This window comes from Gymnogyps californianus, chromosome 3 (genome assembly GCF_018139145.2).
Source record: "Gymnogyps californianus isolate 813 chromosome 3, ASM1813914v2, whole genome shotgun sequence".
Taxonomy (NCBI): domain Eukaryota; kingdom Metazoa; phylum Chordata; class Aves; order Accipitriformes; family Cathartidae; genus Gymnogyps; species Gymnogyps californianus.
The window spans coordinates 72615563-72641702 of NC_059473.1; the positions used below are offsets into that span (position 1 = coordinate 72615563).

The following is a 26140-nucleotide window of genomic DNA, read 5'->3' on the forward strand; positions in this document are numbered from 1 at the left end:
AAGCGTATTTCAGTTCAAGAAAGAGCATTTGTGGCAGAACAGACAATGCTTTTTCATAGTCAGAGATCAGAATTAAAAATCCGATTTACACTGTGGAACAAACTACTTACGGGAGTCTAAACTTCATTTCTTTCTTCAAACAAGACTTTGAGAAGGAAGAAATAATAACAATAGTAACATTCATTTCAACACAAACCTTGCTCAAAGGTCAATGTTTTTACAGCTCTGTACATATGACATTCTGAGCAAATGAAGATCATGAGATTTACACAATAATAAACCTACAAATTTGTCTGCATAACCTGCTCAAAGCAATTAATGCCCAAACATGGAGATGGGACTGCTTGGGGTGCTGAGGGGCTGCTAACTGAGAGATCAAATCAATGAGAAACATCAAAGTAATCACTTGTTTAATCTTTGCTAAATTGCTTTCTTAATCTTTGGGTTAGTCTAATGAATGTTTAGGGCACTCTTGGACTACTCAGTTGGGAGGGTGCACTGCTGTATTTCAGGAGTGTCTGGAAGCGAGAATGGCTGGTCACTGGTACTGTTGTGAGAAGGGGAAGAAATTGCTAAGATGAGAACAACCTGTCTACAAGGTCCTTGGGGGTCATACTGGGTCTGGCTGGGATAAACTACCTTTATCTCCACCCATGAATTTTTCATCTTACTTTCTCCCCTTGTCCTGCTGAAGAGGGGAAGGGAGAGAGCAGCTTGGTGGGCACCTGGCAGCCAGACAAGGTCAACCACCACAGGGGTGGAGGAGATCTTGTTGCGTATGGATGTGGGGGAACACTAGCAAGCCTCACACAACCACAGGAGCAAAGAAGTTTCACCTTGAGACACTTCTGCCCTCCCTCTGCCTGTGCCCAACACTGGGAACTTGGAAGGGGGAGCAGCAACCATGCTGAGGCCATGTTGCCTGCTGTGCTTGTGTCATAGCAGTGTCAAGCAGTTAAAAAAAAAAGCAACCCTGCATCTTCTGACCCTCTGGCAAGCATCTGTTAGGCTTTCTACTGTGTCTGATTATTTTTGCAAGGCCAGACAGAAGAACCACTCCAGTAGTCCAGCCTGGCTTGTGGGATGGAAATTATGGTCCTTGGTCCAAAGATCTTACCCTTGCAGTGGGGATCAGGAAAAGCAGGCAGAGGTCTTTAACTGTGGGATTTTTTCATCAAGGTCTATTCCCAGTTCTACCACAGACCTACCACGGATATCTTCAGCTCTCCCTGCCTCAATTTACTCTCCAGTAATGACTGTTGTGTCTGTTCAGGTCATAAAATCTCAGAGAAAGGACTCGCTTATATATTAAATCAGCACCTATCAGGAAGCCTTCCTTTATGTAGGAAGCAGAATAGGAACTGAGAGGTGACACAAAAATAGAGTTTCCACAAGAAAACCCAGTGGAAGGTGCCCACTAGTGCTGGTGGTTCCACCCCTCCTAACTCCTTGTGGGCAAGACCTTCTCATCCCTCAAAGAAAAGTGTATTATATTGTCTCTTTGTAACTGTGGTTTACTTTTCACAGTTTTCTTGGAAAAGCTAAAGCCTTAAACTTTCCTTGTTTCCATTTTCAGTGAACTGTTTGTTGTGTGACGGCTTTTGGTTCTTTGTAACAAAAATGCTTTCATTGCCCAGTTATATTGATTTCCAGTTTCCTGAAGCTTTGTGCTTTCCTTCTTTTAAGGTTTCACTGACACAGCTTAGGCTGAGTCTCACAATCCCATTCTCTCCTGCTCCTGACTGAAGAAACAGTTCTGAAGAAACTGGATGAAACTCATCAGGCGTTCAAAAATGATGTCTGTTCAGCTCAAGCCTCCTATTTTGTCTATTCTTTTCATCTCTTCCATCTTCCTCCTGGCATTTCAGGACAGGAATTGAATGCAATTCAGAATGTGTGTTTTAGAAGCAAACCTCTACCTTGGTGAACTTGTTCTGCAGACAATTGGCCTGTTGCGACAGGACAAGGGGTAATGGTTTTAAACTAAAAGAGGGTAGATTTAAACTAGATATAAGGAAGAAATTTTTTACGATGAGGGTGGTGAAACACTGGAACAGGTTGCCCAGAGAGGTGGTAGATGCCCCATCCCTGGAAACATTCAAGGGCAGGTCGGATGGGGCTCTGAGCAACCTGATCTAGTTGAAGATGTCCCTGCTCATTGCAGGGGGATGGCACTAGATCACCTTTAAAGATCCCTTCTGACCCAAACTATTCTATGATTCTATTCTATGATATAATTATGACAGTTACAATTGTGATCTATACACATGGGGTTTTATAGGTAATTTTTTTTTAGAAATAGACAGGTACTGCGGTCAGAATGTAACTCGCAATTTGCATTGACAAAATTCAATGATGGCATGTGCAGTCTCACTAGAGGTGAACCTGTTGCTATGTCTCTATTTCTTACTTCATCAGTTGAAAAATGACACAGAGAAAACCAGATTCTTTAAAGTGAAATCTGAGTCACGCTTGAAAGCCTCAGCAGCCAAACATTTTTCTTGTCATTGAGAATTCCCTGGAGAAAATGGCAACGCAGATTGCCAGGGTAAGTGCTTTTTTGTTTCATGATCAAGCAAACAAACATCAGGCTTAATTTCATACCCAAATTACACAAGGTTCACAATTTGAGAAGAAACTCCCAGAGAAGAAACTTCTTCGTACATCAGTTAACTCCACATTTAGTACCAAGAAGTAACATTTCCATATTTTCATATCTCAGTAGGTTTTCACTGATTACCTGCTAGTGAGTCCTCTCAAACTCTCCTCCTGCACTTACTATCTCAGAACTTTCAACGTTCAATGTAATATTTAATCCTAAGATCACTTTTGAGAAGAGTAAACCATCACAGCATAGATGTAGACAAGACAGAATGCAACCTCCAAATTATTCTTAAATTATTTTTTCAAAATTCCCATCTGTCGCTTCCTTAATAAGTCTAGTATTTGCCTGTTTGAATTCCTTCATTTTTTCCAACAAAATTCTTTTGATCCCAATTCTAGCATTCAGGCAGCTTCACATCAAACAGCTAACCCGAGCAGTACAGGGTATTTAGAAAAATACACAGCTTGATACTTTTCATGCCATGATATTAAAAATAAAATGGAAACAATCTATTCATACAATCTAACCCTGGGTATAACACAGCAAAACACTCTACAGAGCAACTCCAGGATCGAAATCAGCACTTCTTGCACAAAGCCTCTTTCAGAAAGACATCCAGTTTTTTTTGACTTCAGGGCATGGGAACCCATCAAATTCCTAATTAAGTTGTTTGAAGAAATGCTTATTTGAACCTTATTTCTAGGTTGAATTTTTGTAGTTTCAACTTTCTACCACCAGGTCATATTATGGTTTTCGTCAGCTATCTATTATACGAAAAGAAGTTAAAACAGGAAAAAGAAAAAATCTAGCTATAAACTTCAAGTTTAGCTGAAAAATTGGAAATATAGCTCAAAATACATTGAAGGAAAATCAGTTTCTCAGAATAGCTTTGTGAGGGACCAGCAGGTGGCTGACCGGGTAACCAATTGTGCCCGGCGCGACCTGGCATCCTTGCTAAGCTGCCTCTGGTTGGGAAGCTACCACAGAATACTTTTTTGCAAACAAAGGTTTTTCCTGTGAAGCTGTCTGTTACAGTTACAGCTAACATGTATGAAAAGAAAACTAAAATGAATACAATTACTGCAGGTACTTATTCTAACCTTTTTTTTTTTTTTTTTTTTTGCATTTGACTAGTTGGAGCTGTGTGTAAGTTCCAACAAAAGAACATAGATATAATAAGCTAAAATGTCAGCAGGGATCCACATGACTATTTAGTTTGACCTCCAGCAACACAGGCTGTGAGACCTCTCAATTAATTCCTGTTTGAGTCAGAGTACATATTTTATGAAGGCATCCAATATTGTCCTAAAAATGTCCAACAATGGAGAGACTTGACAAGTTGCTTGAGAGATTAATTACCTAACTATTAAAAATCTGTGTCTGTTATTTCTAGGAGGAATTTGTCTAGCATCAGCTTTCACTCTACTACTGCTTCCTGATGCTCTATTACCAATTTCTGCTTAACATATACAAAACTCTACCAAGTCACCCTCTAGTCTTATTTTTGTTTAATTAAACAGGCTGAGTTTCTTCAGCCTTTCACTATAAAGCATTCTTCCTTTTAGCACTCTTGTGGCTCTTCTCTTAAACTTCTCTAGTTTATCACCATTCTTCAATCTTGAACAACAGAATGGGACACAGTGTCCCAAAACCAGTCACACCATAACCAAGAAGTGTGCTAATGTAGTCTCCCTCCTCAATATTCCCTTGTTCACATATAAAAAAATCTCATTATCCCTTTTGCAGCACACACTTATAGTAGGAGGTCATACCCTGCTAATTCCACACGCAATGCCTCAACTCTTTCTGTTACTGCTTCCTAGGATAAAGCCAATGATCCTATCAGCATGGCCCACAGTATTTATTCCTATATATAGTTCTTTTACTTGGCCTCACACAAACTCCTACTGCTTTCTTGCATTTTGTCCACAGCAATCAGGGCAGACCACTCAGTACAGCAACTTGTTAACTATTATCATCCCCTTTAACTTTGCATCATCTGCAAATTTTATGTGGAATGATTTTCTCATTTCTTCCACATCCACTGATAATAATGTAAAATAGCGTGCAATTCATCATCCTGTTTGTTCAAGAAACACATTTAGGTTTAGAAACTGTCACCAAACCAGTTTTAAAACCATTTAATGTGTGTACGGTGTCAATTTTGGATCATTCTACTTTCGTAATCAAAAAGTTGTGTAATACCAAGTTGAAAAGACTGAGAACAGTTGAAATACACAACTTCAAGACTGTCCCTGAACTAGCAACCGCCTCAAAAAAGGCACAAAGCTATTTTGACAAAAGGTATTCACCATAAACCCACATTGATTAGAACTAATTATTTTAACCTTTCCTTAATATTTGATTAATCAGATCCCAGGTCTGCTGCAATTGCAGATCAATGGCAAGATGACAGGACAATGAATATTTGGATCACCTGTTCGGCCTTTAATAGATCAGTACCACACTAGCTTATTTCCTCTTCTCTGGAATCTCCCCACTGCAAACCAGCATTAGGAGCACAGAGCGCTCCTCTGGATGCAGATTGCATTAGCTTGCTCATTTACAAGCATCCAGCTTCGGTTTTATATCTTCCTTAATTACTGCTGGAACAGAAAGTATTTCATCGTTGCCATACAATACACCACCTGGATTTTTCTCAGAATCCTTCTACTTTTCTGATTTCTCTCTTGAAACAAAATGAACAAACAACTCCCCCCTTCCCTGCAGGACACCACGATCCCTAACCCCCAAGCAAAGCAAAATCAGTTTTCCTCCTGCTTCCTGCCTCTCCTCCCCTCACATCCTTTCTACAGTCCTCAGCTTTTGCTGCACATAAATTCCCATCTGCTTTCCTTTTCTTTCATTGGTTATACATTTTAAGTCTTTTTGTTGATTTTTTAATGTAGTCATGAAAGCACAATTGACTGGAAGGTAGAATATTTTGGGTGTTCTTTTAAGAAATGCTATGAAACGCTTTGCAGAAAAACTAAAAAGAGGTACCCAAAGAAGACCAGAGAAATATTGAGAGAATGTTTGCACTCAGAGAAATCCATTCAAATGCAAGTAATACTGAGACCGGTGGCATTTCTCAGCTCCATTAGATATCAGGAAACTTTCAACGCCTAGAAAACTTCACTGTAGTTCAAATCAAATTTAGTTTCACTGTTATCCATCTGTCCTGATCTTTCACTATATGGACTGAATATTGTTTTCCAAAACACAATTTGCATAGGGATGAATACTTTGCTATGCTGATCAGCGGGGACTGTGCTTCTATAGCTCAGATTTTGAAGTTTTTCAAGATAGGGAAGAGTAACACTTTTTTAATAATTCCCCACAGCAGGTAAAGAACGTTATAACTGTGAGAAAGCTTATTAGAGTTACATAAGCCTAATTGATCTGTCCTGGTAATAAAAGACTCATTTTCTTTTGGCAAACCAGAGGTTTTGCACCTGAACATGCAAGAAGTCTATGCTTCTTTAAATCTATTACCAATGAAAAAAAACATCTTTGCACAAAGGACCAGCATAATTAATTTAAAAATACTGTTTGAGCCATCAGAGGAGGACTTAAAAGGAAATTAATTGCTGTTAAGTCTTTGTGAGGCTCTTCATGCCATAGAATGAAATCTTAGTTTCCCTGAAATCAATAAGAGAAATCAATACTGACTATTGAACAACAGGTTTTTAGCTCCTTATTATGGCCTATATTGCCCTTTGAATTTCATTGTAACAACAGCTGGATTAAAATTAAAATAATTCTCCCTATTGCTTCACTGAAATAACAGTTGTATTGTTCTTTAGTGATCCAAGGGAATAAACCTTACCTCCACTATTAAAAGGGCTGGCACTTTATCAAACAAAAATGTGTGTTGATTCTGGTTTACTTTTCCTGTAAAAATAATGGCTTATACTTTGATCTTTGAGAAAGAGTGTGTAGTGAAAACGAGAGCATAGTTTATAAATTTTTACTGAGAAAGCCACAGAATCATAGAAATGTTGATTCAAAGGGATCTCTGGAGGTCTAGTCCAACCTCCAGCTCACAACAGTACTATCACCACCAGCAGATCAGATCAGCCTTGGCTTTACTTATCCTAGACTTAAAAACCTCCGTGGATGGAGATCCCATAACTTCTCTGGATAACCTGTTCCTGTACTACAGTACCCTCCTGGCAAAGAAGTGTTGCCTAATGTCCAGTCCAAACCTGACAAGCCACAACTTGTCCGACTGCTGCTTTTCATGTTGAAGCTTGAGTGATTCAATGTACTAGAACTAAATACATTGCCTGATGTCACGGGACGCTGCTTGCCATACCCTCCTATATAAGCCAATGAGAATTAAAAACCACTCAGGCTGTTAGCAGAAAGTGCTTGGTTTCTCAGTGGCTTTTTCCATAAAAGCCTTCTCATGATTCAGCGGTACGTATTTAGCATGAATAATGCAAAGGCCTATTAGTCCATATTTCCACAACAGCTAGGTCAAAGCACTACATTCCCCAGTCAATGCAAGTCAAGGCTGCACTATGGGTAAGAAGCAGGGCTGGGCTCCATGTTTGTTCTAAAATGGCTCAAAAGACTGACAGCTGTTTTCTTTCATTCAAATTTCTATGAATAATATCAATTTCTTCAACTGCAAGGCACAATGTTACAGATGCGTCATCTTTTGAAACACAGGTATGCGTTGTTCATAGTTCGAAACACAATTTATATCCCACTTGCCTTACTCATGCAAATAAAGGCTCTTGATGTAAGTGAATAAGTATGGCCCTATACATGCCTTATTCTCTACTTTCATCGCTCTTAGTTCAGCTTGCTGGCATGCACTAAAGGAAAGAAATAGTATGCCAAGATGTGGAAACCCATAATCTTGATAAAGAGGATGTTGTTCAGCTTCTATGGGAAGTTTAGCTGATGGAAAGAGAAAAGAAAAAAGCTTCTTTATTCCCTTTTTTTTTTTTTTTTTTAAGAACTGTGCCTGCTACAAGGGTATACAAGGCTAGCAGTAAATGGTGAAAAAAATAGCAAGGAAATGAACCAAAGGGCGCCCATGCAAGTCTTATAATGCTATCATTTAGAATGTAATTAGAATTATTTCTATTCCTGATTTCAGCAGTCCCAGGAAGCAAATTTCCCCTCCTAACACTGTCAGCTTTTTGAAAGGCTACATATACATACAAAGAATTTGTCACTGCAGCCTGGGTTGATAGGCCTTCCTCAGCCATTACTTCCTGCTATATTTTGTCCTCCATTTGTAAGAAGCATGCTTCTTCAGTCAGCCCTGAGCTGAACAAAGATAACGAAAAGAGATACGCTTGCAGGGCAACTTTAACAAACGTAAATCTTTATTTATCCTAGGAAAGGGTGTTGAAAATGAAGGCAAAAACATTATGAAAGGGTATTAAAATGAATGTGATGAAATGGGGACTCAACTCAATCATCCGTGCCTCATCACTTTCGGTAAAAATCTCCAGCACTAGGGGAGGATGAAGCCTGAATGAGCATATCCCTGTCCTGTCGGGTTATCTGCTCCAATCCCTTTTTCAATTCAGGAACTTTATCCTCCACTTCATGAACATCATCGTGAAAGGGGCCACGACCCACATTTTCTAAAGACAAGCAACGCATTCCTGCCTTTCTTTATCCTCTTGACATTGGGTCTATCTCTAAAAGCAAACATGAAGTGACTTGGCAGACATAGTGGAAAAGACAATTGATTAACCATGTCCTCGATGAATTATCAGCAGCAGTGAGTGAAACCCACCTGCATGTACAAAGTCTATAACCCAGTTGGACTTTTGAAGTGTGATTTGAATGGTGCCTAGGCTTTCTGACTTTGTTTAGCTTTTCAGATGGATGCTCTAGTCCACCTTAGAAAAAGTGAATAGACTTTTGAGGAAATCACCAGTTGGCAACTTGTGAGAATTAGCAAATGAAACCGAAACACTCCCTGCACGATGTGAATCCTACGCAGCCATAAAGCCCTCTCCTTTTGGGGAGCAACAATAGCTCTTTGTGTGGAATGCAGCAATAGTTCAGTGAGCAAAACTATGAATTTTCCTTTTGCTCTTGGTGAAAGGTAATGATTTTACTGGATGAATACGCCTTTGACATTCTAATGTTTAAGAGAAGGAAGTATTTGCATATAGTGTTGCCCCCTCCCCGTTTTCTCCCTGGTTGATGCTAAGCTCTGGCGTCCCCCTCCTCAGGCAATTCTCAGCTCCTCAGGCAATTCTCAGCACCCTTCTCTTGCCTCACCAGTCAGTTTCCCCATGTTGTGATCTGCTCATCAAAGCACGGCTTTCTGGTCTGAAAAGGGAATCTTTCCACTTAGGAAAAAGGATGGTAATTACGTTAAATGAATGTTAACTTCTTGCTAATGAATGCATTACATCTCTCCTAAACATTTCTGGAAAAAGAAGCAACCAAAGAAACAAAAAATACTTCATTTACCAGAAGTATTAATTACAAGTAATTAGAAAAAGTGACTCATTTTTGAAGTATACAAGATTCCTAAAAGGAAATACAAAGGATTCAGCAAAAGCTGAATAGATGTATCTGTACCAAGTGGATAATACTGTATAAAAATACAATATTACATACATAAAGGTTTTAATTTTGAAGGAAAAAAAATCCAGTCTTGACTTTTAAATTTCCAGTGATAGTAATCTACAACTGCCATAAACTGTATCAGTATCTGATTGTTTTCACTGTTCAAAAGATGTGTCCAAGATCTAGTTTGCATTTACCTTCATTCACCTGCTCTTGGATCTTGTCCACCCTTGCTAGACCAAAGATTTCCCCACCATTTATTTCCTGCTGTCTAGGCCTCTACTTACAGATAGCCCCTAGGCAGGTTATCATCTTTTCTTTCTATGGCTTCTCCCTTCCAGCATATATCAGGTACAATAGCGAATTGAGAAAAAATCTTCTTCCTTTTTTTTCCCCTTTCAATGCTATTGCAAGCTCCCACAGAATTTTAGTAACATCTTGTCGTGGTTTAACCCCAGCCGGCAGCTAAGCACCACACAGCCGCTCGGTCACTCCCCCCCCACCCCTGGGATGGGGGAGAGAATCAGGAAAAAAAACAACTCGTGAGTTGAGATAAAGACAGTTTAATAGGACAGAAAGGAATGAAAAACAATGATAATGATAATAATAATATGACAATAGTAATACTAAAAGAATTAAACTATACAAAGCAAGTGGTGCACAATGCAATTGCTCACCACTCATTGACCGATGCCCAGTTACTTCCCGAGCCGCGATCCGCCCCTCCCAGCCAGCTCCCCCAGTTTATATACTGGGCATGATGTCATATGGTATGGAATAGCTCTTTGGCCAGTTTGGGCCAGCTGTCCTGGCGGTGTCCCCTCCCAGCTTCTTGTGCCCCTCCAGCCTTCTTGCTGGCTGGCCATGAGAAGCTGAAAAATCCTTGACTTAGTATAAACACTACTTAGCTACAACTAAAAACATCAGCATGTTATCAACATTATTTTCCTACTAAATCCAAAACACAGCACTATACCAGCTACTAGGAAGAAAATTAACTCTGTCCTAGCCGAAACCAGGACACATCTCCTACATTTAGACTACGAATTTCCACAGTTGTGGTCTAGGCAAAAATTAAACTGAACAGATCGAATTCATCAAATCTCTCCCTTTAATATTTTCCAGTCTTTCTTTTGGGTCTTTTCTGAGTCACCTTCACCGTACCGAAAGCCTGGCTGAGCTGTGGCCCAGCTCCCCACGGGTGGATGTGGCTCTGGGACTCACAGCCTGGCCTGCCATTTTGGCTTTTCTGAAATCCCTGTTTCACCGACATCCCCACATGCCCCAGGAAGCTCCAGGTCTCCCCATCCCCTAACGGCATTCGACCAGCATACACACCTCTTCTCCTTTTTTTACTGCCAGATCACCCTATTACTAAGGCCCACATAACTTCCCAGTTTGCAAGTATAACATATTTTAATCCACTGAAACACAAAATACTTTCAGCAACAGCAGATGGAAACATACGTAGGTATTAATCACTTCACCTTATTAAAATCCATTCACATTAACCATCTCTAACGTGAAACCTCGCAGCTATTGAACAGCACTGGGGAGCACTACAAAACCAGAGAGGAGAGAAAACGTCCGGCTACGAACGTTTTGGGAACTATAGGGGGAATTCAGCTAGCAAGGCTGCAACGAGGGACGGGACGTTCCTGCCTGCCTCAGCCCCTGTGTCTTCTTCTGCGACACAGGAGGAGTTGGTGTAACTCCCCAAAGGTGGCACCAAGGCACCCCTACTGATGCATACCAATGGATCTTTAATGGCTGTTCTCAATTTATTGAATCTTCAATGCCAGTATGTATAGCATAACCAGAGAGCACGAGCAAAGCTGTCAGGCTACTTTAATCTTTGCTGCATGTTAGTTTTCTTGATGCCCACCAAACAATAACAGTTTATGTTCTAATATTGCTGTACTTCAATTTCTATGTACAGGAGAGAAAAACAAATGAGGAGACTGGGGGAAAATTGCATTTACAAAACAGATTTGATAAACTCAATTATTTTATTATAATACACTGTTGCAGCATAATTTTGCCTTGGATGTGACACCAAATAAAATATCACTGCCTGGCATTGCAAAGGGGAAGTAGGAGAGCCTTTTATTGGCTCTGCAATTCCTTAGGGCTTTATTCACTGCGTGAAGAACCTGCTTTAAAATGGGATCGCTCTCTTCCTCAGAGGTCCTGGTGGGAACAGTAAATCTCTTTTACAGAAATGCAAGATGAATTCCCAGAAGTGTTAGAGACAGCTCAGAAAATGCAGCAGGATATGGTAGCATATCTATTTTTTAAGTTCTTAAAATATACATACAACAAAACACTACACAGCAATTCATTGTACATTCATACGCATACACTTAAAAATGGAAAAGAAACGTGGAAAACAGTGAATAATGTGAAATGCAAAAAGGAGGGAAATGCAAAAATCTGTGGAATCTTTTCTATCATTGATGGTTAGTTTAACCTCACCATTTATCTCAACAGAAATTTTTTGTATTTTAAATCAAGTATGTGCTTCCAAACCATGTTATATTTAAATGCATGAGAGCCAGATTCAGTCAGGTTACTGACAGCGTTGCCGTGCCTGGCACTGTGACTTCCATTTGGAAACGTTTATTCCATCATGACTGCTCAGAGAGAATGGAAAGGCATTATCTGACATAAAGAAAGATATCTACATTTGATCCTCAATAAATTTGAAGGAATAGGGTTTCTCTTCATGGTTTATTGCCTTTATCTGGGAGGTTGGTTTTCCTACACACAGTTTTATTTGTTCAGCAGTTTAGGATGAAAAAAAAATGTTAAACCATCCCTAGAGAAAGGTGCACACAGTCCCTGAAAGGCTTCTCCTGTCATAGGCTCTGCCCCAGAGGAGGAATGAAGCCTGCAGGTTGAAGATTTGCTTTTGAGTCTTACTGCATACAGCAACTCTGCTTTGATAATTTACCAGTATCAGACTGCATGCTTTCAAATAGTTTCCAAAACCCACATGTACTGGATGAGTGACCACAAAAGAGTTTATTAATAGACTTGGCTGTCAATGCTCCCATCTTCCTACAAGCATCCCCTACGTGTTGCACAGGGACACTGTTTTGAGAAGATCACACAAACATCCCTGGGTTTTTGTCAGCTAAAACACCAGTAGTTCCCTACTTGTTTCCACCTTTTTACCCCTCAGCTTACCTGCCTTCCCCACTATCAGTTACTGTCAGCTTGGCTGCTTTGAAGTTCTGTACTCAAAGCCCTGGAGACATGAACAAATATTTGTATGTGCTATCAATAAAATCCAATTCTGCTTTTTTGACCATTATTTATCAAGTTCTCTCCCTTACGCTAATGTAATCTCTCTGCTAATGTTGTTGTGGGGGTTTTTCCCAATCTTTTACAATCTCTGGATTTGTTTGGTCATGTCTCTCTGCTTGATACCAAATATAATATATGTGTGTGTGTGTATTTATATATGTATATATGTACACTAATTATAAATCCAATTTATTTTCCCATGTTTTGCAGTCCAAATCTCATTATTTAAAAGACCAACATGAATCTCTATTCACACTGGGACCAGAAAAGAAAAAACCAAACAACTAAATATAGAAGAAAAAATAACTCTTAGCTGAAATATGCCAATAGACCAAACTATGGTTTGAAAATTTCACTTTAAAAATTAGAACTATTTGTAGAAAAAAAATGCTATTAATTTCATACTCTGGAGAAAATGATTCTGATACATGTTATGTGTAGTTCATACATTGAAAAAATGTTGCTCTTCTCTAGGGCACCTTCAGGGCAGTTCAGGGATGGATTTCAACGGACAGCAAGGGTGCACTCATGTTGGCGGCTAGCACAGCTCCTAAAGAGCTGGCTTTTTTTTTCACAATTTATAAACCGTAACACTGTAGGCCATGTTGTTAGGCTTCATGTGTAAGCGATCCACTCCATTAGGTACATTATCTCAACTTGAACCAACTTGAAAATTATAGTTTCTTACTTTTGTTGACATAGTAATTGGCCTTGAGAGGCATCATTTATACCCTGAGCACAGAAAAGATGAACGTAATGATACTTCTTTCATGCTCTGCAAACGTGTGTGCGCTCTGAAGGACTCACAGGTGGCTCTGGACCTCAGCAAGTGCACGTTTCCTGCAGTCACCATTTTATTTGAAAGAAATGAAGTCCATGTCGAATTCCCTATTTGTTAAGAAGGACAATCTTCGGGTCGCTGGTGTCAGCCATTCCTGTTTAAAATGGAAAGGCTTGAACAAAATCAGAGATTTTTTCTTCTGTAGGAAGGGAGCACAACTTCCCTGGTGACCTGTCCTATTGGCAAGTGTTGAAACTCTGCATTAAGCCGTGGAGGCTCTGCTTTCGCAGTGGGGCAGACGTTGCTCATTAGCTCTGCCCTGGGCACTAACAAAGCAGGAGTAATTCCCTCAGCAGGGCAGTCAGGGCAGCTGAGGGTCTTGGGAGAAATCCTTCGGGTTAGAAAGTTTAAGGTGATAGTGTATGCAGTAAGGATGCTGTAGGGCCTCCAAATCGGGTCTAAGGAATGATATTTGTATGTCTAATAAGCAGGTTGAGTCAAAACTGAATGCTCTTATTCAAAGTACTCAAGTCCTAGTCCACTTCCCACTCAGCTCACATGAAGTTGGCCACCCACCTCCTCGTTCATCTTCAAAACTCTCCAGGCAACCTGAGTTCTGCATTTAGGTAATCCCTAATTTACTAGTTGCCCACCTGCAATTTGAAAAGTTAAAGGTTAGAGCATGCATCTATGATGTGACAGACTGGAGCATGATCCCTCATCAGCTTTGATCCACCTTCATTCCTGGACACGGGCTTCTACTATGCCATGTTGAGGCTGGGGCATGATGCAGCAATTGAAGGCACACATATGGAAAACTACAAGCAAGAGAGCTTACAGAGTGATAGGAGGTTAGGGTATTCCTTTGGGTACATTAAAATTTCAGTCATATGTGGGGTTGTGGGATTTCTAAGCTATATTTGAGATTCCTTTTAATGTGATCATTATAACCCTTCCTCTCCACAGGTGGCATTGCATGTACTGCACTTTTCTTACGAAAAATAAATCTTTTTTTCTCCTTCTTTTTAAATACGTATCTCAACCTGACACATATTCCAGGAAATGGAACTGCCTTTTTATTATCCAGCCTCCAAAACAATGTGTTTTCTCCTTTCTCCTGTTAAGGAAACTTGGAAATGAAGACTTAAGCGATGATATGGAAGAATAACATACCAGAAGAACGAGTAGCAAGAGATGTTAAATTTTGTCTTGTATAGTTGGTATATTACAAAATAAATCCTATTTGTACATCCAGACCACTATACTTAGCTATGTAAAAAAATCTGCAGTTTGAAATATACTTGACAGGCAAGAAGTAAGATTTAACTTTAGAAATCTAGTATTCTGACAGCTGTGCATAGTAGCCTCATTTAACTCACTTTTTAATTGTAATTTTGAAGTTTCTGCCCTTTATTTTGTCTGCGAGTGGCCAGCTTGCTTTAGAAGAAGCTGAGCACCAACCTTATTCTTTTCTCTAGCCCTTTATCTATCTAAATCAAGAATTAATTCTACGTCCACTCTGCTACTTCTTTTGGCTGATTCATAACTGATATAATTAAGCAGTAAGACATGGCAGAAGTATACCCGTGGGTATCAGTATCATACCACAAACGGCAGGATAAGATATTAAATTTTAACCATCCAAGAAGTGCTGCAATTGTCCAGAGATATTGTTTGAATTTCCTGTGCTATTATTGAGAAGAGGAATCTACCAGACACTGAAAAAATTAGGAAGACTGGAAGGTTTGCGTCGTATACCTTCACAACGGGTAGAGATGACTGGGTCAACACTTTTGGAGGAGGTGATGGGTGGCCTGCTTTTCAGTTGGGCCCAGCTTAGCCTTTCAGAAATTGCTGCAGAAATCCTCTGCTTGCACCTTCTCTGAGAAGCCCACTAGAAAGTCTCAGATTGGGCAGATGAGACTGAAGGCATCCACAACTGTCAATAATCAAGTTTTAAATTCCGACCAAATATTTCAGCTAAAGCATTAACGATGGGAAGTAAACAGCTTCACAGGACAGAGTGCTTTGGTTAATCTTTCCTTAGAGTTTCACCCCAGTCTTCCCACATTGCCCATAACAGTGGTGGTGCAGTTTCAACACTAGACAACGCTACGGATGCTATGGGCACAGCATCCCGGCTCGCAGCAAATGGACCAGTTTACTCATCCCTGAATTATTTTCAACTGTGTAAAGAAGGGTAGCTGGGCTTGGATCCACTTTTGGCAAAGGCAAACTAAAGACGGTGGGAGGCATGTCAGTGCCGAACAGGAGCTCCACACACACCTGTGTACTGCCAGGCATGTATTTCTGTGGGCTATTGCTACGTGGCAGTGCTGCTCTGGGAGGGAGGAGGTATGGCTGCAGGCCTGGGGCACCAAGGGTCCCCGCAGGTGGGCAGGCAGGCTTGTGTGTGGAGGAGCAGGAGCATTCCTGCCTGTAGTGGGTCTCTGGGCAATAACACAACTTTAGGAAAAGGGAATCAGGTGAGAAAACTTCATTTTGGCCAACTGACAGTACAGCGAGCCCAGAGTGGTTTTGCTTAAGAAAGGGAAGAGGTGGGTGGGCAGAAGGGGCCTGGGATGTATGTCCTGACCTCTGTTATTTGTGAGAGAGCAGATACCGGTCTCAGTCCATAAGCTGCTCTCATTTTCAGAGCACAATCATTGAGCAACCCTAAAACACGCCACTGCACAAGTAACCACAGAGAGCAGGCACTTGTCACTGGCCATTTATTTTCCAACTGAAAAAACAGCAACAACAGGAAAGCACAGTCACTAAGTCTTCTCAGACCAAAATTTTATCACGTTTGTTCTCATACAAAACCTTGGCTCCTCTCCACTGCTTCAGTTTCTCCTGAAAGCAGCTATTTTTCAGAAATTCCTCCCTACTTCCAGTTTAGCATTACATCTGCCTTTTAAACACACCTATTGTTAAATTTCCAAAGCACAAACTCTCCGAGGTCCTGAAATTCATGGCCAATACACATCGCCACTATTCAGAAAGAGCTTTAAAAAAAAGCCCGCTGTATTTATTTCCATGGTTGTGTTATACAGGTGTGCAATGAAAAGGGACCCACTTTCTTCCCCCACCTGGCGGTCTCCTACTGCATCTACGGCAGCTCTGGCACTTCCAACCTGACAGCCTCATCTACTCACCGAAACGGTTGGATTTTCTCACCGCATCCCCCAAAGAAAATCTTGCAGTAGCACAGAAGATGTCACTTGTTAACATCAAGATAATATATCCTGATTATGAGCCAGATTGTACTCAGGCATTCAGACTAGCCAGAAGAAAAGGAAAAAAAACGCACCCAAGAGACGTTCCTTTTCAGGATCTCACAGCCAAAGCAAGCTACAGCAGTCAACATTACAGAAATGTCTGGTTTGGAGAGCTGGCATGTAGGCAGACATGGGGAAGGGCCCTGACTTCTAACGAAACAAAGTAAATAAACAACAAATACCACTTAACATTATGAGAAGCATAATTTTTATAGTATGGGAAAAACATTGTACGTTCATTAGAATTTAGAAAGCAAAACCCATTTTTTCAAATACAATAGGAGTTGGCCAAATATACTTGAATGTGGACCACCAAACTGGTCATTTGCAGCATGTGGACTAAAACCAGTCTAATCAAATAGCTACAGACTGAAGGAAACCATGAGTAGCTGTAGGCAAACTAAAGTTTGTTTCAGTTGAATCCTGAAAAACCACTTCCCATCCTTCCATATTACATATGAGTTGACAGTATATACATGCCAAAATACATGCCATGCATGATACTTTTTATTTGGTAATTTGGGCTTCTCCCAGCACGTAAAGTAGAGCTAGTAAGGGAAAAGAAAGAAGGAAGAAAGGCAGCCTCTATTGTTTCCAATCATCCAACATCCTCAACAGGGTTAACAAGAGAGAAAAAGGAAAGGAAAACTGGGGGAAAAGAAGAATAGGAAAAAGCCTTACAAAGGTGTTGTGGTGCCCTCCCACTATTTTAGCAAGGACGCAAACAGTTCTGCTTGCAGCAGTAGCACAGCCCCACTGATGGACAACAGCCCTACCTATGAGCCACCGAGCTACAGACCCTAAGTTAATTGATTACACTATATCAGTACCCAACAGAAGAGAGGCTATCATGTACAGTGTAGAAAATCCAGTAGTCACTGACTGACAAAAACCAGCAGGGATACAACGCCTAGCAAGAGGACAAAGAAGTAAAGACGAACTAGGAAGGTAACACCCTGTGCTTCTGAAAGAGTATTAGTCCTAACTGACTGGACACATTGGTCCTGAGAATCACAGCAGGCTGTCAACGGACACACTAAAAGCCATGACATTTGTAGTTGTATTGCCCTTGGCAGGTGCCATCAGTCAAGTAAACAACAATGGAGACAAAGAAACCATAGGCCACAGCACAGCTATTGGGTGGTTACGATGGGCACTGGCATATCACTAGCAGAACTCCTCTTGTGCCACCGCATGTTACGACTCTGTGGTTTCCTCACTGTGATACACCAGCTGAACCTTGCTTTCGAGGGCATACGGCAAACAATATGCATTGCTGGCATAATGAACAGGAGAAGAACTTGCATGAACGGTGCCTCTGCCCTGCCTTATCGTCCTACCCAAACAATGAGTCAAGCTGCTGTCCTGTTTTCTCTCACAGCAACATTTCATGGTAGGTCCTAAGGGTCAGCTGAGTCCATTCTGGTGATGCCTCCTGTTCTTAATTCAATCTGGTCCACATAATACCTGCAGCAAATTTGTGACTAGACTCTTTACTTCATTTCTGGTGCTTTTATGTTGCTCTGATGGCAACCAGGAACCACCTTGGCTGCACATCTCAGTTGGAGCACTCCTTAAGAACAGACAAGCTCTCTGCCCAGTGCTACTCTGCTGGCTCTTGACCTCTGCCTCTGCCCCATCAGTGTCAATACACTCTGTTCAAAACCACTGGCTCTCCACCCCTTATATATTGTTTTCACATGGCTGTAACTTCATTGATGCTGAAAGACTTCCTCGAAGTTTTCATAAACAAAAGTTAGGGGACAATCATATCAGTTACGGACCAAATTATGCAGAACATAAATGGCATTACTTATCCAACAATAGTGGAGAAGCATCAGATTATGCTAACAGAGAATTTAGTTCTCCATATGAAGTTATTTCATAACTGCAATCTAGCATCTGTCCAGGTTTTAGTAGGCTTTGATTTGGACTGTCTTTGCATTGTATAAATGGACAGGACTGTCCAAAGTCTGCAGTCTCCTTACAGTTCAAATCCTAATTTTCCAGATACAGAAGATTAATTTCACAGGAGTCAAAGAAATGTTCTTTCTAAGCACTTTTGTCTCACACTTTTTCTTTTTTCAGGGACTATTCAAACAGCCATTTCATCTACCCTAATATCTACAATGCCTTTACAAAAGGAAGAGGAGGACTAGGAAAAGAGATTAAAATAGCCAAGTAAGAAGGCATTACAAAGCAAACCTAGAAGGCATTACCTACAAACCTAGGCAATGCACATTTGAGAAGACAATGTAAGATACTTGCATTTTTAATGCCCAAGTGGAGGTCTTCTCCCACCCCTCCTCTCAGACTCCCCTGCCATGTGGCCTCTCCTGTTAGGGACCGTTTCCACAGCTCAGTGGGCACCTTCCACTTCTGCTCTGTCTGGGCTTTACCCTGCTGGTGCAGTGCACACTGTAGCCATATCTTACATCTGCCATTCCCAGATTTGCTAATGGATGGAATAAAAAATGACCACAATTGGATCGCTTTCTTGCTGAAATGATGAATAGGTTATTATTTAATTAAGAACAGCGCATTATTTTTTTAATGATGAAAACTTACTTAATCTTGCTCTGTAATAGAGAACATGTCTGTGTTAGACACAAGAACTGGAAAGGAGGTCCTGAATGTGTGAAGTAATCAGTGCTTACACCCAGAGGCAGCATGAAAAGTCTTGCACACAACGAATTTAGCATTCAGCACCACTTAATTGTCTCATCCTAGCTAACTGCAGTCAAAAGCAATGTATGGGCAGCTGCAGATGCTTCAAGTGCAGGCTCCAAATGATAGCGGTAACTACGAAGGGGAGTTGTGCAGGCTCTGAAAACAATGTGTCCAAGAGCTAACTGATAACTCTGAGTTCTTCTTGCAGAGCTGTGGCTATTTTTCTGCCTGAGAAATTAATGGATTTTACTTGTGATCTCAAGCAGAGCTTTAAAAAAACAAGCTTTGATTCACAGAGTGTCTTTTAAAATTTGTTTCTACCAGATACTCATTTCAGCTGTGCAGCTAGTATCATCAAATAACTTTCCATTTCATAAATAAACACTTATAGAGTTGCTATTGCAAAATCCAATCTGATGATAGCCAAAGGGATTATAAGGACCTCAAAAGAAATCCATCGTGTAACATAAAATCTTTTTTTTTTAAATAACCATTAATACAAAGACAAAGAAACAGAATAAACTGGGTCTGATCTTCTCTGCTTCCAGAAACAAAGCATGCCTTCGAGTACATCTTACCCAGCTTGTATGAAGAGACACTTCCCCAAAGCACTGCGTCCCCCTTTCATCTAGAGGAAACTCTCCTATGGATCATCCAGATCAGATGAATGAGATGTGTACAGACAGGAGAAACAGATGTGGGTAATCGTCTTTAGAGCATTCTCTGTCTTGAGACAATAGATTCTTAACTAGATATTGCAGCCTGAGGAAATAACTGTTTTAAAGCAATATTCAGTTTAGGCTCCATTCTTTTACTCCTGTCAGAAAGGAAGGCAGGCCATGTACATCAGGGTGGTCGAAAAATGGGTTTGTAGGAACAGTGTGAAAGGGCCAAAGATGTTTAGTAGCTTGGTAGATAAAGCGGTATTGTGAAAGCTAAGAGACATTTGGTCAAGTCTCATCATAGAGAGTAAAGAATGAATTCTCAATACTTCAGCTATTTCCTGCCCACCAAACAAGGACAGAAGGGAGATACCATCTCTGGCAGTTTACTGAACCTAAGCTTCAGTGCATTTAATTTCTAAAATAAAACTATCTAATGAATTATTCCAACAGAATTAATGAACCGTTTTGTAACAACTGAAACGGAATTTTTGACAAACTTATTATTCCCTTCCTCTTCAGTGTTAGGCAGCTCTGATTTGCATGCTTAAGGATCTCAGGTCTCCAGAGCCAGAATCAACGGGATTTGAAGGCTTCATCCAATACCTACAAGCTGTGCATATGTGCTAATACACAGGAAAGGAAAAGGAATAAGGATGTGGTTGATTATCCATGCTGCTAGGAGGGAACTTTGACTCCCACTTCTTTAGGGCAAAATCCAAGAGTTTCCAGTATTTCCATAAGAGGATTTGCTTGACTCATTGTCATTAATGAGAGATCATTTGGCAACTGAAGCTTTCTAGGGTCAATCCTGCTCAGACCACTACAATGGAAGGATTATCATTGACTTCACTAAGAGTAGAATTAAGTCTTCTGTTGATATAAACATATTTATTCTATGGTAAACCTTTTTCTTTCAAATTTCTATGTTTATCTAGAACATACAGATAAATATTTTTATATATGAAAAACCTTCCAATAAAAAAAACCCCATAAGTTCTTGGTATTAGTAAGATATGATCTGTACTTGGTTTGCTATGAAAATACCACGACGTAGTATACACATATGTATGTATATGTGTGTGCACATGTATGCATTTATATTTCACACATTTTTGCTGCTGAAAATGAGTATACAAGGTTCCTATGCAAATACGCACACCGTGATACCCATCAGGATTACTTCATCATGCAAGAACCAAACCAGCAAATGGAAACAGACTTTCATTTGTGATTCCTCAGATTTCTTATTTGCATCACCATCCTTTTTGGTCTTCCCTAAGTTGAGAATGCTGACCCAGCTCCTTTCCTTTGCCATTTTACATGCTGATTTGGTTCCTCATATGTGAGGAACAAAAAGAGTGTGGCATTGCACTGGATTTTGAGTCCAGACTCAGGCCAGACCCTGTGACATGTCTGGCACCCAGAGCGTTTCATTTCAAGGAGGGACAAAGATAAGCACGTGCTGCTGCTGTGACTGAGATTCTGGGTGCCCAGACACTTACCCCCTGTCAGTCAAAACACCTACGACTCCTCTGGCCTGTCAGCAGCTCTCACCACCAGGAACACTGACAATACCCCCTCTCTTCTATAAATGCCTGAACTAGATTATCCTTTTCTTTTTTTTTTTTTTTTTAATGCAGAACCCTGCATTTGGATGACTGAGTGCTCACAAGTAAAAGCACAGCAGCAGCTTGTGGTGCTCTGAGCTGCCCTAAAACTTGTGGTCCCCTGCTCCACTCTGGAGAGCAGAGAAGGAGAAGAAGAAACAGGCTCCCAACCCCAGAGCTTCCCAAAAAGGCAGCTTGCGGTCCTTCCTCGGTGACACCCAGCTCAGCTGGAGGGTCGCTGGACATCTGTAATTCTTCTCGCTGTGCACTAGATGCCACTGCGCAGACTGTTTTTAGCAGCCAAACAGCCATTGCCTTTTCTCAGGCAGCCACGCTCTACCTATTAGAGGTCCCTCATTACCACTGGCTTGGAAGTTCAACACGCTTAGCCTAGCAAAGCTCCCATCAGCTAGAACAGGACTATCATTGTTTTACAGATGGGAAACTGGGGTAGAGAAACTACAGCATGATTTTGCCGTGGGTTGGGTATGGCAAGGCTGACAGAGCATGGACTTCAGCAGCAGTCACCTGCATTCACCACCAGACTAAAGTCCCATCGAGCAGACTTCCTGGCTCTCTCCCCCTGCCACTGTTGAAGCCAGATACAGATAGGAGATCAACCTGGAGGCAGAGTGGAGAGGATGGGGAATAACAGGCACAGTAGTAGCAACAACAGCAATGTGACCAGCTAATTGCAAATAAATTCAACACTGCACGGAGGTTCCCATGGCCAACCTCAGTTTCTCAACCTCCTATTGCCTGCTCAAGCTCCTAGGCATCTCCTCAGGAACCACCTCCACAGGTCTCCCAGCCAGGCACCCTTTTCCCTCTGGGTACATCTCCACGTTCCTTCAACAGCAAAACTTTCTGGTGATGAGGAAGGAGAGGCAGCAGGGGAGATTTCCTAGACAGGCTAAAGAATCTTCATCACTCAAGGTTTTCAAGAGTGGGTTAAAGGCAGCAGAAGAAGGTGTCCCCAGATTGTGACACTCCCTCCATTTCAAAGCAGCTGTATGGCCTGGGATAAGGAGGAGCTGCTACTGCTGCTAGTGGTTCCACAAGGCAGATGAGGCATTGGGAACTTCTGCAGTACACGATCTCTTCCAGCCTTACTTTTCTTTGATTCTGGGAACAGATATACAGACTGGGGAGGAACATCAGTTCCTCCTCCTCATCGCAGATTTCCTGACAGGACACTGTCTGACCCAGACACGGCAGCTTCTCACAGACGCCATACAGCAATCCCAGACACCTTCCAGCACACCCTCCCCTCCGGTCTGCCCCGTTGGACTCTTTCACATGAACCTACCCCAGAAAGACATGATAAGCCTTGTGCATCTCCTTGTCCTATGCTTGACACAGCCAGTGGTGTGGAGCATGTTCACCACTAGCTAAAGGTTGTGTGACATCTTATTTATAATCTGTAACGTAGCTCACTGGAAACAGCTGTTTACAGCTGTGAGTGACAGGGTGCCACCGGTACTTCGAGGGCTGGTACCATTCCCTCCATCTGCTGCAGCAAGAGTGCGTGAGCCCTGGCTGAAGGGGCCAGCTTTAAAAACGCTAAGCCCTGCCTTCTACTTTCCACCTCCCAGCACAATCTAAGCTCTTGGTTTGGGGACAGGCCAGAAAACATGTCTGTGCGTTAACTCGGTGCCAAGAAAAACAGCAGCACCCCAGCATCAGCCGCAAGCATTTGCACACCTGTGCGGGTTTTTTATGTTCGCTCTGCCAAGTGAGCTCATTCGCAAATTCTGTTTCTACAGCAGATTTTACTGGCTTTCAGGAGCCAAGCAAATAAAATTAAGGACTCTCTGACAGAAGCAGGTTTCATCCCTAGGCTAAGCTGTACAAAATAGGAGACAACCGCAGAGTCTAAATTGAGGTCTTTCTTGAGGTCTAAATCAATTAACCACAAGGTCTGTCAGAGTTAAAGCTATGTTGCAAAAGATTCAGCTACAATAAATACTTGTGCCAGCCCTTTGTTTCCCAAACAGTGAGTTTTTAAAACGTACTTCTGTGGCCATGGTAATTTTCAGTTCTGGTTTTTTGATTTCTGCTCGCCAGCTGAAAAGTCTTCATTTTTTTGTTGTGTGAATTTTAAAGTTTACCCTCGCTTGGGCAGCCACTGGCTAGGTCTCCACAGGGGAAAGAAGGCCAGTCCCAGAGGTTGCGGAGGCTGAGGGCACAGCGTCACGCAGCCGTCCATGTTAGTCCGGACCTGGGCAGCCGCACCACCCAGGGCTGTGCTGCAGGCAGGCGATCAAGTCTCCCTGCTAATCAGACCCTGTATGGTGGCCTCTCCTCACGTTGCCCATAGCGCTTCTTCGATCTGGTGTAATCAAGTTGCTCCCCGCCGCTGCACTGCCCTTGCCGCTGCATTTCCTCTCAGAGCCTGCACATAACTTCCACCCGTGGGGACCCCACGAGCTTCCCCTTCCCTCCTGAGCCCACCGGAGCCAGCAGTCGTGTGCCGGAGCCAAGAAGCTGGCTGTGTCGGGGCACAGGCTTGGCCAGCCCAGCAGCGAGGAGAGCCACGGCAGGCGTAGCCGCAGGCAGCACAGGATCGTCACTTCCAGCCCACACTGGCCTGGGGCTGTGCAACAACTTCCATTAGCGGTATATATCCAAAGCCTCCACGTTGTCACAACAGGGTTTACATTTGCACTCTGGAATAACTACCATGTAATTGGTAATTTTTTTCTGATGATTATTAAAGCTTTTACCTGAGCGTTATTTGTTTATTTTATGGATTAGCATATTTTGTGTAGCTGGTGTCAAGTATTTCTGTTGCAGGTTTATCAGCTATCGCTTGCTGCCAGCTGAATAATTCTGTAAATGAGATTTGTATAAACTCTCGCATGTAGATAAATCTACACACAAAAGTGTCACTCTATGAAAGCTATCTCTTGCTCAGTAGGCAAACCGTGTGTGCACACCCACCTGACATTCAGGCCATAAGCAGCTCTTGCTGCTGAACAGTGGCTTGTGTAAAATACAAAGCTGCCTGTGGGAATGCACGTAGTATTTTTTAAATCTATAGAAGAAAGAAGGCAAAGGAAACTGGGAATGCTTGTAGGCAAATATTCTTAAATAAAACAAAGTAATAGACAGAGTAGCTACTAGAACAATACTTCTAACACCAAGCATCCAAATTATGAGTTATACCACCCAAAACCAGGGTTACGAGCTCAGTAGGTCATTGCTTTAAGCCCTCTTGTAAAATCTTTAATTCCAACCACACAAAAAAGGATGAGTCCAGACCTCAGAATATTATATTTGCTTTTTAAAAATAAGAAAATTAAGAAAAATCTGTCAGGTTCATAGTTAGTTTTCCAAGTTTTCTTGAAAATATGGATGTAGACATTTTCATTTTTTAAAATGAAAGCTAAGATCTCCTTTAAATCCTAGTATTCCAGGAGCTAGGGCTTAAAAAAAAAAAAAAACCAACGTACCCAATAAACATTAACAAACCTATAAATAAAATATCAAGCATTAGCAGACCATGGACCACAAGGTTTTTCCCTTTTTCTTTTTTCCAGCAGAGCTGACTGGTTCATCTTCATCAGGCCTCGGGTTCTTCACAGTAACACCATGCAAAGCTTAAGTGACCTTCATCGCCATTTGCGAGGCAGTTGCTTGAAAGGAAAAAAGGAGGGTGGAAGGCAGACAGAAATGTAATTGCGATGGTGCTCATCTGGATGACTTCTGGGACCTGCAGACAGTGAGCAAATTTACCTGCCAGCTCTGGAGCACGCTACGCAACACTGCTGGGTCTCAACAGAACATCAACTAAGCCCGTCCGAGTCTGTAAGTCTGCAAACTAACCCAAAAAAAGAGAAACTAAAATCTTAAGGACTCACAGCTAGGAGGATTTTCTTCCATAAGACAGTCTTAGGGTGTTTATTAAAAAAAAGAAGAATGTACGTATTCCACCCGTAGTTTGAAAAAAGGCATCAGTTTGACAATATAATGGTATTTTCTCTCTTTGCTCTGTGAGAGCTCAGCAATTACCTTTGCTTCCTTGACACACCAAATAAACGGCATGATCAATTAGAGACTGACTCAATTACAAAGAATGAGTGAAATGTGATTTCAGATACTACATTGATCCTTTTGTCCTCCGTTAATTTTTGGAGGTTTACAATTTCTTCAACCTTGTAAAAAAAAGCTACACAAACTAAAGGAAGAAACGGCTGACTATACAGAGGAAAAAATGAAAGTAATAATACATAGCGAGCGTAACTCACCTCCCTACAAAAAGATACCATAAATACCTCTCCCAAAATATGGAAAGTTATAAACTGCAGAACATGTTCTACTTACATGTATGGGTATGGAGTGATTGCTTTCCTGTCTGATATTAAACTTTTTATTTTCATGCCGTTGGACAAATTGAAAAGCTATCTGTTACAGCAAGTTTCTAAAATAAGTAAATTTATTACATTGACTCAAGAGATGAGGCAAGCAGTAGCATACTAACTCATCTGATTTACGATGCTCCAAAAATATGCAACTAACATCTGCCAATAATTCAGACAAATCCTGGTAGAGGCTGGAGAGAGATGTAAGAGACTTGCTACTGTCTGTCATGGCAGATGTCCCACTAATACATGCTGTTCACTTTTCTCTGTCTCTATCCTCTTTTTTTTAAAGAAGTTTTCTTTACA

The 26140-nt window shown here is 41.3% G+C and overlaps 1 protein-coding gene across 1 annotated transcript in view; it reads right to left on the bottom strand.

Annotated features, from left to right (window-relative positions):
• The window catches only part of SLC35F1 (solute carrier family 35 member F1), a 255510-nt gene that overhangs the window by 127577 nt on the left and 101793 nt on the right, over nt 1–26140 (bottom strand). The gene's annotated exons all lie outside the window — the stretch shown is intronic.